The sequence below is a fragment of the Oncorhynchus gorbuscha genome, unplaced genomic scaffold (assembly GCF_021184085.1).
Source record: "Oncorhynchus gorbuscha isolate QuinsamMale2020 ecotype Even-year unplaced genomic scaffold, OgorEven_v1.0 Un_scaffold_5252, whole genome shotgun sequence".
In the NCBI taxonomy this organism is placed as follows: Eukaryota; Metazoa; Chordata; class Actinopteri; order Salmoniformes; family Salmonidae; genus Oncorhynchus; species Oncorhynchus gorbuscha.
Window position 1 is genome coordinate 10,514 of NW_025749099.1, and position 11,683 is coordinate 22,196.

An 11,683-nucleotide genomic window follows, 5' to 3' on the forward strand; every position below is an offset into this window, starting at 1 on the left:
GACTGCTCTCCTCTGTATCACGGAGGCGCTCCGCACTGCTAAAGCTAACTCTCTCTCCTCTGCTCTCATCCTTCTAGATCTATCGGCTGCCTTCGATACTGTGAACCATCAGATCCTCCTCTCCACCCTCTCCGAGTTGGGCATCTCCCGGCGCGGCCCACGCTTGGATTGCGTCCTACCTGACAGGTCGCTCCTACCAGGTGGCGTGGCGAGAATCTGTCTCCTCACCACGCGCTCTCACCACTGGTGTCCCCCAGGGCTCTGTTCTTGGCCCTCTCCTATTCTCGCTATACACCAAGTCACTTGGCTCTGTCATAACCTCACATGGTCTCTCTTATCATTGCTATGCAGACGACACACAATTAATCTTCTCCTTTCCCCCTTCTGATGACCAGGTGGCGAATCGCATCTCTGCATGTCTGGCAGACATATCAGTGTGGATGACGGATCACCACCTCAAGCTGAACCTCGGCAAGACGGAGCTGCTCTTCCTCCCGGGGAAGGACTGCCCGTTCCATGATCTCGCCATCACGGTTGACAACTCCATTGTGTCCTCCCCCCAGAGCGCCAAGAACCTTGGCGTGATCCTGGACAACACCCTGTCGTTCTCAACTAACATCAAGGCGGTGGCCCGTTCCTGTAGGTTCATGCTCTACAACATCCGCAGAGTACGACCCTGCCTCACACAGGAAGCGGCGCAGGTCCTAATCCAGGCACTTGTCATCTCCCCTTCTGGATTACTGCAACTCGCTGTTGGCTGGGCTCCCTGCCTGTGCCATTAAACCCCTTCAACTCATCCAGAACGCCGCAGCCCGTCTGGTGTTCAACCTTCCCAAGTTCTCTCACGTCACCCCGCTCCTCCGTTCTCTCCACTGGCTTCCAGTTGAAGCTCGCATCCGCTACAAGACCATGGTGCTTGCCTACGGAGCTGTGAGGGGAACGGCACCCTCAGTACCTCCAGGCTCTGATCAGGCCCTACACCCAAACAAGGGCACTGCGTTCATCCACCTCTGGCCTGCTCGCCTCCCTACCACTGAGGAAGTACAGCTCCCGCTCAGCCCAGTCAAAACTGTTCGCTGCCCTGGCCCCCCCAATGGTGGAACAAACTCCCTCACGACGCCAGGACAGCGGAGTCAATCACCACCTTCCGGAGACACCTGAAACCCCACCTCTTTAAGGAATACCTAGGATAGGTTAAGTAATCCCTCTCACCCCACCCCCCCTAAGTTTTAGATGCACTATTGTTAAGTGACTGTCCCACTGGATGTCATAAGGTGAATGCACCAATTTGTAAGTCGCTCTGGATAAGAGCGTCTGCTAAATGACTTAAATGTAATGTAAATGTAATTGCACAGTAGTACCCTTCCCTGGTGGTCTAGTGGTTTGGATTCGGCGCTCTCACCGCCGCGGCCCAGGTTCGATTCCCGGTCAGAGAACCACTCTTTTGCTACATGTTTACTTGTACAACCTGTCACTATGAATTTAGTAGGTTGTCGCACATATGTACCACTTCAAATTGCAAACCGATTTGCCCTGCAGTGTCCTTCCCAGGTGTTCTAGTGGTGCACCAGACCCTCCTGCAGCAAAGCAACCCCACAACATGATGGTGTTCTTCGGCTTGAAATCCTCCCCCCTTTTCCCTCCAAACATAACAATGGTCATTATGGCCAAACAGTTCGATTTTTGTTTCATCAGACCAGAGGACATTTCTCCAAAAACTAGGATCTTTGTCCCCAAACTGTAGTATGGCTTTTTTATGGCGGTTTTGGAGCAGTAGCTTCTTCCTTGCTGAGCGGCCTCTCGGGGTATGTCGATATAGGACTTGTTTGCCTGTGGATATAGACCATTTTGTACCTGTTTCCTCCAGCATCTTCACAAGGTCCTTTGCTGTTGTTCTGGGATGGATTTGCACTTTTCGACCCAAAGTACGTTCATCTCTAGGAGAGAGACCGCGTCTCCTTCCTGAGCGGTATGACGCCTGCCTCATACCATGGTGTTTATACTTGCGTACTATTGTTTCTACAGATGAGCGAGGTACCTTCAGGCGTTTGGAAATTGCTCCCAAGGAGGAACCAGACTTGTGGAGGTCTACATTTTTTTTCTGAGGTCTTGCCTGATTTCCTTTGCTTTCCCCATGGAGTCAAGCAAAGAGGCACTGAGTTTGAAGGTAGGCCTTGAAATACATCTACAGGTACACCTCCAATTGACTCAAAGGATGTCAATTAGCCTATCAGAAGCTTCTAAAGCCATGACATCATTTTCGGGAATTTTACAAACTGTTTAAAGGCACAGCCAACTTATTGTATGTCAACTTCTGGCCCACTGAATTTGTGATACAGTGAATTATAAGTGAAATAATCCCTCTGTAAACAATTGTTGGAAAAATGACTTGTGTCATGCACAAAGTAGATGTCCTAACCGACTGCCAAAACTATCGTTTGTTAGCAAGAAATGTGGGGAGGGGTTGACAAACAGGTTTTAATGACTCCAGCCAAAGTGGATGGAAACTTACGACTTCAACTATATGTACCATTTCAAACTGGGAAACGAATTGCACTGTAGTACCCTTCCCTGGTGGTCTAGTGGTTAGGATTCGGCGCTCTCACTGCCCCGTCCCGGGTTTGATTCCTGGTCAGGGAACTACTCTTTTGCTACATGTTTACTTGTACAACCTGTCACAATGAATATAGGTTATCGCACATATGTACCAGCTCACACTTGGAACCGATTTGCACTGTTGTACCCTTCCCTGGTGGTCTAGTGGTTAGGATTCGGCGCTCTCACCGCCGCGGCCCGGGTTCGATTCCCGGTCAGGGAACTACTCTTTTGCTACATGTTTACTTGTGCAACCTGTCACAATGAATATAGAAGGTTATCGCACATATGTACCAGCTCACACTTGGAACCGATTTGCACTGTTGTACCCTTCCCTGGTGGTCTAGTGGTTAGGATTCGGCGCTCTCACCGCCGCGGCCCGGGTTCGATTCCCGGTCAGGGATCTGCTCTTTTGCTACATGTTTACGTGTGCAACCTGTCACAATGAATATAGAAGGTTATCGCACATATGTACCAGCTCACACTGGGAACCAATTTGCACTGTTGTACCCTTCCCTGGTGGTCTAGTGTTAGGATTCGGCGCTCTCACTGCCGCGGCCCGGGTTCGATTCCCGGTCAGAGAACTAATCTTTTGCTACATGTTTACTTGTACAACCTGTCACAATGAATATAGAAGGTTATCGCACATATGTACCAGCTCACACCGAGAACCGATTTGCACTGTATTATCCTTCCCTGGTGATCTAATGTTTAGGATTCGGCGCTCTCACCGTCGCGGCCCAGGTTCGATTCCCCGTCAGGGAAATAGTCTATGCTCCTTGTTTACTTGTGCAACCTGTCACTATGAATTTAGTACGTTGTCGCACATATGTACCACTTCAAATTGCAAACCGATTTGCCCTGCAGTGTCCTTCCCAGGTGTTCTAGTGGTGCACCAGACCCTCCTGCAGCAAAGCACCCCCACAACATGATGGTGTTCTTCGGCTTGAAAGCCTCCCCCTTTTCCCTCCAAACATAACAATGGTCATTATGGCCAAACAGTTCGATTTTTGTTTCATCAGACCAGAGGACATTTCTCCAAAAACTAGGATCTTTGTCCCCAAACTGTAGTATGGCTTTTTTATGGTGGTTTTGGAGCAGTAGCTTTTTCCTTGCTGAGCGACCTCTCGGGGTATGTCGATATAGGACTTGTTTGCCTGTGGATATAGACCATTTTGTACCTTTTTCCTCCAGCATCTTCACAAGGTCCTTTGCTGTTGTTCTGGGATGGATTTGCACTTTTCGACCCAAAGTACGTTCATCTCTAGGAGAGAGAACGCGTCTCCTTCCTGAGCGGTATGACGCCTGCGTCATACCATGCTGTTTATACTTGCGTACTATTGTTTCTACAGATGAGCGAAGTACCTTCAGGCGTTTGGAAATTGCTCCCAAGGAGGAACCAGACTTGTGGAGGTCTACATTTTTTTCGATTTTTGTTTCATCAGACCAGAGGACATTTCTCCAAAAACTAGGATCTTTGTCCCCAAACTGTAGTATGGCTTTTTTATGGCGGTTTTGGAGCAGTAGCTTCTTCCTTGCTGAGCGGCCTCTCGGGGTATGTCGATATAGGACTCGTTTGCCTGTGGATATAGACCATTTTGTACCTGTTTCCTCCAGCATCTTCACAAGGTCCTTTGCTGTTGTTCTGGGATGGATTTGCACTTTTCGACCCAAAGTACGTTCATCTCTAGGAGAGAGAACGCGTCTCCTTCCTGAGCGGTATGACGCCTGCGTGGTCCCATGGTGTTTATACTTGCGTACTATTGTTTCTACAGATGAGCTAGGTACCTTCAGGCGTTTGGAAATTGCTCCCAAGGAGGAACCAGACTTGTGGAGGTCTACATTTTTTCTGAGGTCTTGGCTGATTTCCTATGCTTTTCCCATGGAGTCAAGCAAAGAGGCACTGAGTTTGAAGGTAGACCTTGAAATACATCTACAGTTACACCTCCAATTGACTCAAAGGATGTCAATAAGCCTATCAGAAGCTTCTAAAGCCATGACATCATTTTCGGGAATTTTACAAACTGTTTAAAGGCACAGCCAACTTTGTGTATGTAAACTTCTGGCCCACTGAATTTGTGATACAGTGAATTATAAGTGAAATAATCCCTCTGTAAACAATTGTTGGAAAAATTACTTGTGTCATGCACAAAGTAGATGTCCTAACCGACTGCCAAAACTATCGTTTGTTAGCAAGAAATGTGTGGAGGGGTTGACAAACAGGTTTTAATGACTCAAGCCTAAGTGGATGGAAACTTACGACTTCAACTATATGTACCATTTCAAACTGGGAAACGAATTGCACTGTAGTACCCTTCCCTGGTGGTCTAGTGGTTAGGATTCGGCGCTCTCACCGCCGCGGCCCAGGTTCGACTCCCGATTTCCACTGTAGTACCCTTTCCTGGTTGTTCGACTCCCAGTTCGACTCCTGATTTGCACTGTAGTACCCTTCCCTGGTGGTCTAGTGGTTAGGATTCGGCGCTCTCACCGCAGCGTCCCGGGTTTGATTCCTGGTCAGGGAACTACTCTTTTGCTACATGTTTACTTGTACAACCTGTCACAATGAATACAGAAGGTTATCGCACATATGTACCAGCTCACACTTGGAACCGATTTGCACTGTCGTACCCTTCCCTGGTGGTCTAGTGGTTAGGATTCGGCGCTTTCACCGTTGCGGCCCGGGTTCGATTCCCGGTCAGGGAACTACTCTATTGCTACATGTTTACTTGTACAACCTGTCACAATGAATATACAAGGTTATCGCACATATGTACCAGCTCACACTTGGAACCGATTTGCACTGTAGTACCCTTCCCTGGTGGTCTAGTGGTTAGGATTCGGCGCTCTCACCGCCGCGGCCCGGGTTCGATCCCCGGTCAGGGAACTACTCTTTTGCTACATGTTTACTTGTGCAACCTGTCACAATGAATATAGAAGGTTATCGCACATATGTACCAGCTCACACTGGGAACCGATTTGCACTGTAGTACCCTTCCCTGGTGGTCTAGTGGTTAGGATTCGGCGCAAAAACTAGGTTATTGCAAAAACTAGGATCTTTGTCCCCAAACTGTAGTATAGCTTTTTATGGCGGTTTTGGAGCAGTAGCTTCTTCCTTGCTGAGCGGCCTCTCGGGGTATGTCGATATAGGACTCGTTTGCCTGTGGATATAGACCATTTTGTACCTGTTTCCTCCAGCATCTTCACAAGGTCCTTTGCTGTTGTTCAGGGATGGATTTGCACTTTTCGACCCAAAGTACGTTCATCTCTAGGAGAGAGAAAGCGTCTCCTTCCTGAGCGGTATGACGCCTGCGTCATACCATGGTGTTTATACTTGCGTACTATTGTTTCTACAGATGAGCGAGGTACCTTCAGGCGTTTGGAAATTGCTCCCAAGGAGGAACCAGACTTGTGGAGGTCTACATTTTTTTTCTGAGGTCTTCCCTGATTTCCTTTGCTTTTCCCATGGAGTCAAGCAAAGAGGCACTGAGTTTGAAGGTAGGCCTTGAAATACATCTACAGTTACACCTCCAATTGACTCAAAGGATGTCAATAAGCCTATCAGAAGCTTCTAAAGCCATGACATCATTTTCGGGAATTTTACAAACTGTTTAAAGGCACAGCCAACTTTGTGTATGTAAACTTCTGGCCCACTGAATTTGTGATACAGTGAATTATAAGTGAAATAATCCCTCTGTAAACAATTGTTGGAAAAATTACTTGTGTCATGCACAAAGTAGATGTCCTAACCGACTGCCAAAACTATCGTTTGTTAGCAAGAAATGTGTGGAGGGGTTGACAAACAGGTTTTAATGACTCAAGCCTAAGTGGATGGAAACTTACGACTTCAACTATATGTACCATTTCAAACTGGGAAACGAATTGCACTGTAGTACCCTTCCCTGGTGGTCTAGTGGTTAGGATTCGGCGCTCTCACCGCCGCGGCCCAGGTTCGACTCCCGATTTCCACTGTAGTACCCTTTCCTGGTTGTTCGACTCCCAGTTCGACTCCTGATTTGCACTGTAGTACCCTTCCCTGGTGGTCTAGTGGTTAGGATTCGGCGCTCTCACCGCAGCGTCCCGGGTTTGATTCCTGGTCAGGGAACTACTCTTTTGCTACATGTTTACTTGTACAACCTGTCACAATGAATACAGAAGGTTATCGCACATATGTACCAGCTCACACTTGGAACCGATTTGCACTGTCGTACCCTTCCCTGGTGGTCTAGTGGTTAGGATTCGGCGCTCTCACCGCTGCGGCCCGGGTTCGATTCCCGGTCAGGGAACTACTCTATTGCTACATGTTTACTTGTACAACCTGTCACAATGAATATAGAAGGTTATCGCACATATGTACCAGCTCACACTTGGAACCGATTTGCACTGTAGTACCCTTCCCTGGTGGTCTAGTGGTTAGGATTCGGCGCTCTCACCGCCGCGGCCCGGGTTCGATCCCCGGTCAGGGAACTACTCTTTTGCTACATGTTTACTTGTGCAACCTGTCACAATGAATATAGAAGGTTATCGCACATATGTACCAGCTCACACTGGGAACCGATTTGCACTGTAGTACCCTTTCCTGGTGGTCTAGTGGTTAGGATTCGGCGCAAAAACTAGGTTATTGCAAAAACTAGGATCTTTGTCCCCAAACTGTAGTATAGCTTTTTTATGGCGGTTTTGGAGCAGTAGCTTCTTCCTTGCTGAGCGGCCTCTCGGGGTATGTCGATATAGGACTCGTTTGCCTGTGGATATAGACCATTTTGTACCTGTTTCCTCCAGCATCTTCACAAGGTCCTTTGCTGTTGTTCAGGGATGGATTTGCACTTTTCGACCCAAAGTACGTTCATCTCTAGGAGAGAGAAAGCGTCTCCTTCCTGAGCGGTATGACGCCTGCGTCATACCATGGTGTTTATACTTGCGTACTATTGTTTCTACAGATGAGCGAGGTACCTTCAGGCGTTTGGAAATTGCTCCCAAGGAGGAACCAGACTTGTGGAGGTCTACATTTTTTTTCTGAGGTCTTCCCTGATTTCCTTTGCTTTTCCCATGGAGTCAAGCAAAGAGGCACTGAGTTAGAAGGTAGGCCTTGAAATACATCTACAGGTACACCTCCAATTGACTCAAAGGATGTCAATTAGCCTATCAGAAGCTTCTAAAGCCATGACATCATTTTCGGGAATTTTACAAACTGTTTAAAGGCACAGCCAACTTAGTGTATGTAAACTTCTGGCCCACTGAATTTGTGATACAGTGAATTATAAGTGAAATAATCCCTCTGTAAACAATTGTTGGAAAAATTACTTGTGTCATGCACAAAGCAGATGTCCTAACCGACTGCCAAAACTATCGTTTGTTAGCAAAAAATGTGTGGAGGGGTTGACAAACAGGTTTTAATGACTCCAGCCTAAGTGGATGGAAACTTACGACTTCAACTATATGTACCATTTCAAACTGGGAAACGAATTGCACTGTAGTACCCTTCCCTGGTGGTCTAGTGGTTAGGATTTGGCTCTCTCACCGCCGCGGCCCGGGTTAGATTCCCGGTCAGGGAACTACTCTTTTGCTACATCTTTACTTGTACAACCTGTCACAATGAATATAGAAGGTTATCGCACATATGTACCAGCTCACACTGAGAACCAATTTGCACTATATTATCCTTCCCTGGTGGTCTAGTGGTTAGGATTCGGCACTCTCACTGCCGCGGCCCGGGTTCGATTCCCGGTCAGGGAAATATTTTATGCTCCTTGTTTACTTGTGCAACCTGTCACTATGAATTTAGTAGGTTGTCGCACATATGTACCACTTCAAATTGCAAACCGATTTGCCCTGCAGTGTCCTTCCCAGGTGTTCTAGTGGTGCACCAGACTCTCCTGCAGCAAAGCACCCCACAACATGATGGTGTTCTTCGGCTTGAAAGCCTCCCCTTTTCCCTCCAAACATAACAATGGTCATTATGGCCAAACAGTTCGATTTTTGTTTCATCAGACCAGAGGACATTTCTCCAAAACTAGGATCTTTGTCCCCAAACTGTAGTATGGCTTTTTATGGCGGTTTTGGAGCAGTAGCTTCTTCCTTGCTGAGCGGCCTCTCGGGGTATGTCGATATAGGACTGGTTGGCCTGTGGATGTAGACCATTTTGTACCTGTTTCCTCCAGCATCTTCACAAGGTCCTTTGCTGTTGTTCTGGGATGGATTTGCACTTTTCGACCCAAAGTTTTAATGACTCCAGCCTAAGTGGATGGAAACTTATGACTTCAACTATATGTACCATTTCAAACTGGGAAACGAATTGCACTGTAGTATCCTTCCCTGGTGGTCTAGTGGTTAGGATTCGATTCCCGGTCAGTGAACTGCTCTTTTGCTACATGTTTACGTGTGCAACCTGTCACAATGAATATAGAAGGTTATCGCACATATGTACCAGCTCACACTGGGAACCGATTTGCACTGTAGTACCCTTCCCTGGTGGTCTAGTGGTTAGGATTCGGTGCTCTAACCGCCGAGACCTTGGTTCTATTCCCGTTCAGGGAACTATGCTTTTGCTACATGTTTACTTGTGCAACCTGTCACAATGAATATAGAAGGTTATCGCACATATGTACCATCTCACACTGGGAACCGATTTGCACTGCAGTGTCCTTCCCAGGTGTTCTAGTGGTGCACCAGACCCTCCTGCAGCAAAGCACCCCCACAACATGATGGTGTTCTGAGCGGGCTCTCGAGGTATGTCGATATAGGACTCGTTTGCCTGTGGATATAGACCATTTTGTACCTGTTTCCTCCAGCATCTTCACAAGGTCCTTTGCTGTTGTTCTGGGATGGATTTGCACTTTTCGACCCAAAGTACGTTCATCTCTAGGAGAGAGAACGCGTCTCCTTCCTGAGCGGTATGACGCCTGCGCCATACCATGGTGTTTATACTTGCGTACTATTGTTTCTACAGATGAGCGAGGTACCTTCAGGCGTTTGGAAATTGCTCCCAAGGAGGAACCAGACTTGTGGAGGTCTACATTTTTTCTGAGGTCTTGGCTGATTTCCTTTGCTTTTCCCATGGAGTCAAGCAAAGAGGCACTGAGTTTGAATGTAGGTCTTGGAATACATCTACAGGTACACCTCAATTGACTCAAAGGATGTCAATTAGCCTATCAGAAGCTTCTAAAGCCATGACATAATTTTCGGGAATTTTACAAACTGTTTAAAGGCACAGCCAACTCATTGTATGTAAACTTCTGGCCCACTGAATTTGTGATACAGTGAATTATAAGTGAAATAATCCCAATGTAAACAATTGTTGGAAAAATGACTTGTGTCATGCACAAAGTAGATGTCCTAACCGTCTGCCAAAACGATCGTTTGTTAGCAAGAAATGTGGGGAGGGGTTGACAAACAGGTTTTAATGACTCCAGCCTAAGTGGATGGAAACTTACGACTTCAACTATATGTACCATTTCAAACTGGGAAACGAATTGCACTGTAGTACCCTTCCCTGGTGGTCTAGTGGTTAGGATTCGGCGCTCTCACCGCTGCGGCCGGGGTTCGATTTCCAGTCAGGGAACTACTCTATTGCTACATGTTTACTTGTACAACCTGTCACAATGAATATAGGTTATCACACATATGTACCAGCTCACACTTGGAACCGATTTGCACTGTCGTACCCTTCCCTGGTTGTCTAGTGGTTAGGATTCGGCGCTCTCACCGCCGCGGCCCGGTTTCGATTCCCGGTCAGGGAACTACTCTTTGCTACATCTTTACTTGTACAACCTGTCACAATGAATATAGAAGGTTATCGCACATATGTACCAGCTCACACTGAGAACCAATTTGCACTGTATTATCCTTCCCTGGTGGTCTAGTGGTTAGGATTCGGCGCTCTCACCGCCGTGCCCCGGGTTCGATTCCCGGTCAGGGAAATAGTCTATGCTCCTTGTTTATTTGTGCAACCTGTCACTATGAATTTAGTAGGTTGTCGCACATATGTACCACTTCAAATTTCAAACCGATTTGCCCTGCAGTGTCCTTCCCAGGTGTTCTAGTGGTGCACCAGACCCTCCTGCAGCAAAGCAACCCCACAACATGATGGTGTTCTTCAGCTTGAAATCCTCCCCTTTTCCCTCCAAACATAATAATGGTCATTATGGCCAAACAGTTCGATTTTTGTTTCATCAGACCAGAGGACATTTCTCCAAAAACTAGGATCTTTGTCCCCAAACTGTAGTATGGCTTTTTTATGGCGGTTTTGGAGCTGTAGCTTCTTCCTTGCAGAGCGGCCTCTCGGGGTATGTCGATATAGGACTCGTTTGCCTGTAGATATAGACCATTTTGTACCTGTTTCCTCCAGCATCTTCACAAGGTCCTTTGCTGTTGTTCTGGGATGGATTTGCACTTTTCGACCCAAAGTACGTTCATCTCTAGGAGAGAGAACGCGTCTCCTTCCTGAGCGGTATGACGCCTGCGTGGTCCCATGGTGTTTATACTTGCGTACAATTGTTTCTACAGATGAGCGAGGTACCTTCAGGCGTTTGGAAATTGCTCCCAAGGAGGAACCAGACTTGTGGAGGTCTACATTTTGTTTCTGAGGTCTTGGCTGATTTCCTTTGCTTTTCCCATGGAGTCAAGCAAAGAGGCACTGAGTTTGAATGTAGGTCTTGGAATACATCTACAGGTACACCTCCAATTGACTCAAAGGATGTCAATTAGCCTATCAGAAGCTTCTAAAGCCATGACATAATTTTCGGGAATTTTACAAACTGATTAAAGGCACAGCCAACTTAGTGTATGTAAACTTCTGGCCCACTGAATTTGTGATACAGTGAATTATAAGTGAAATAATCCCTCTGTAAACAATTGTTGGAAAAATGACTTGTGTCATGCACAAAGTAGATGTCCTAACCGACTGCCAATACTATCTTTTGTTAGCAAGAAATGTGTGGAGGGGTTGACAAACAGGTTTTAATGACTCCAGCCTAAGTGGATGTAAACTTACGACTTCAACTATATGTACCATTTCAAACTGGGAAACGAATTGCACTGTAGTACCCTTCCCTGGTGGTCTAGTGGTTAGGATTCGATTCCCGGTCAGGGAACT

At 46.9% G+C, this 11,683-nt stretch overlaps 5 non-coding genes across 5 annotated transcripts; all 5 read left to right on the forward strand.

The window, feature by feature from the left end:
• The first annotated feature begins 2,746 nt into the window (after positions 1-2,746).
• trnae-cuc lies at positions 2,747-2,818 on the forward strand. The gene has a single exon. It is a non-coding gene; the product is annotated as a tRNA-Glu (tRNA).
• A 2,589-nt stretch (positions 2,819-5,407) lies between these two features.
• Positions 5,408-5,479, forward strand: trnae-cuc. Its single transcript has one exon. It is a non-coding gene; the product is annotated as a tRNA-Glu (tRNA).
• Positions 5,480-6,987: 1,508 nt separating this feature from the next.
• Positions 6,988-7,059, forward strand: trnae-cuc. Its single transcript has one exon. It is a non-coding gene; the product is annotated as a tRNA-Glu (tRNA).
• Positions 7,060-8,253: 1,194 nt separating this feature from the next.
• On the forward strand, positions 8,254-8,325 carry trnae-cuc. The gene has a single exon. It is a non-coding gene; the product is annotated as a tRNA-Glu (tRNA).
• A 2,111-nt stretch (positions 8,326-10,436) lies between these two features.
• Positions 10,437-10,508, forward strand: trnae-cuc. The gene has a single exon. It is a non-coding gene; the product is annotated as a tRNA-Glu (tRNA).
• Positions 10,509-11,683: the final 1,175 nt, after the last annotated feature.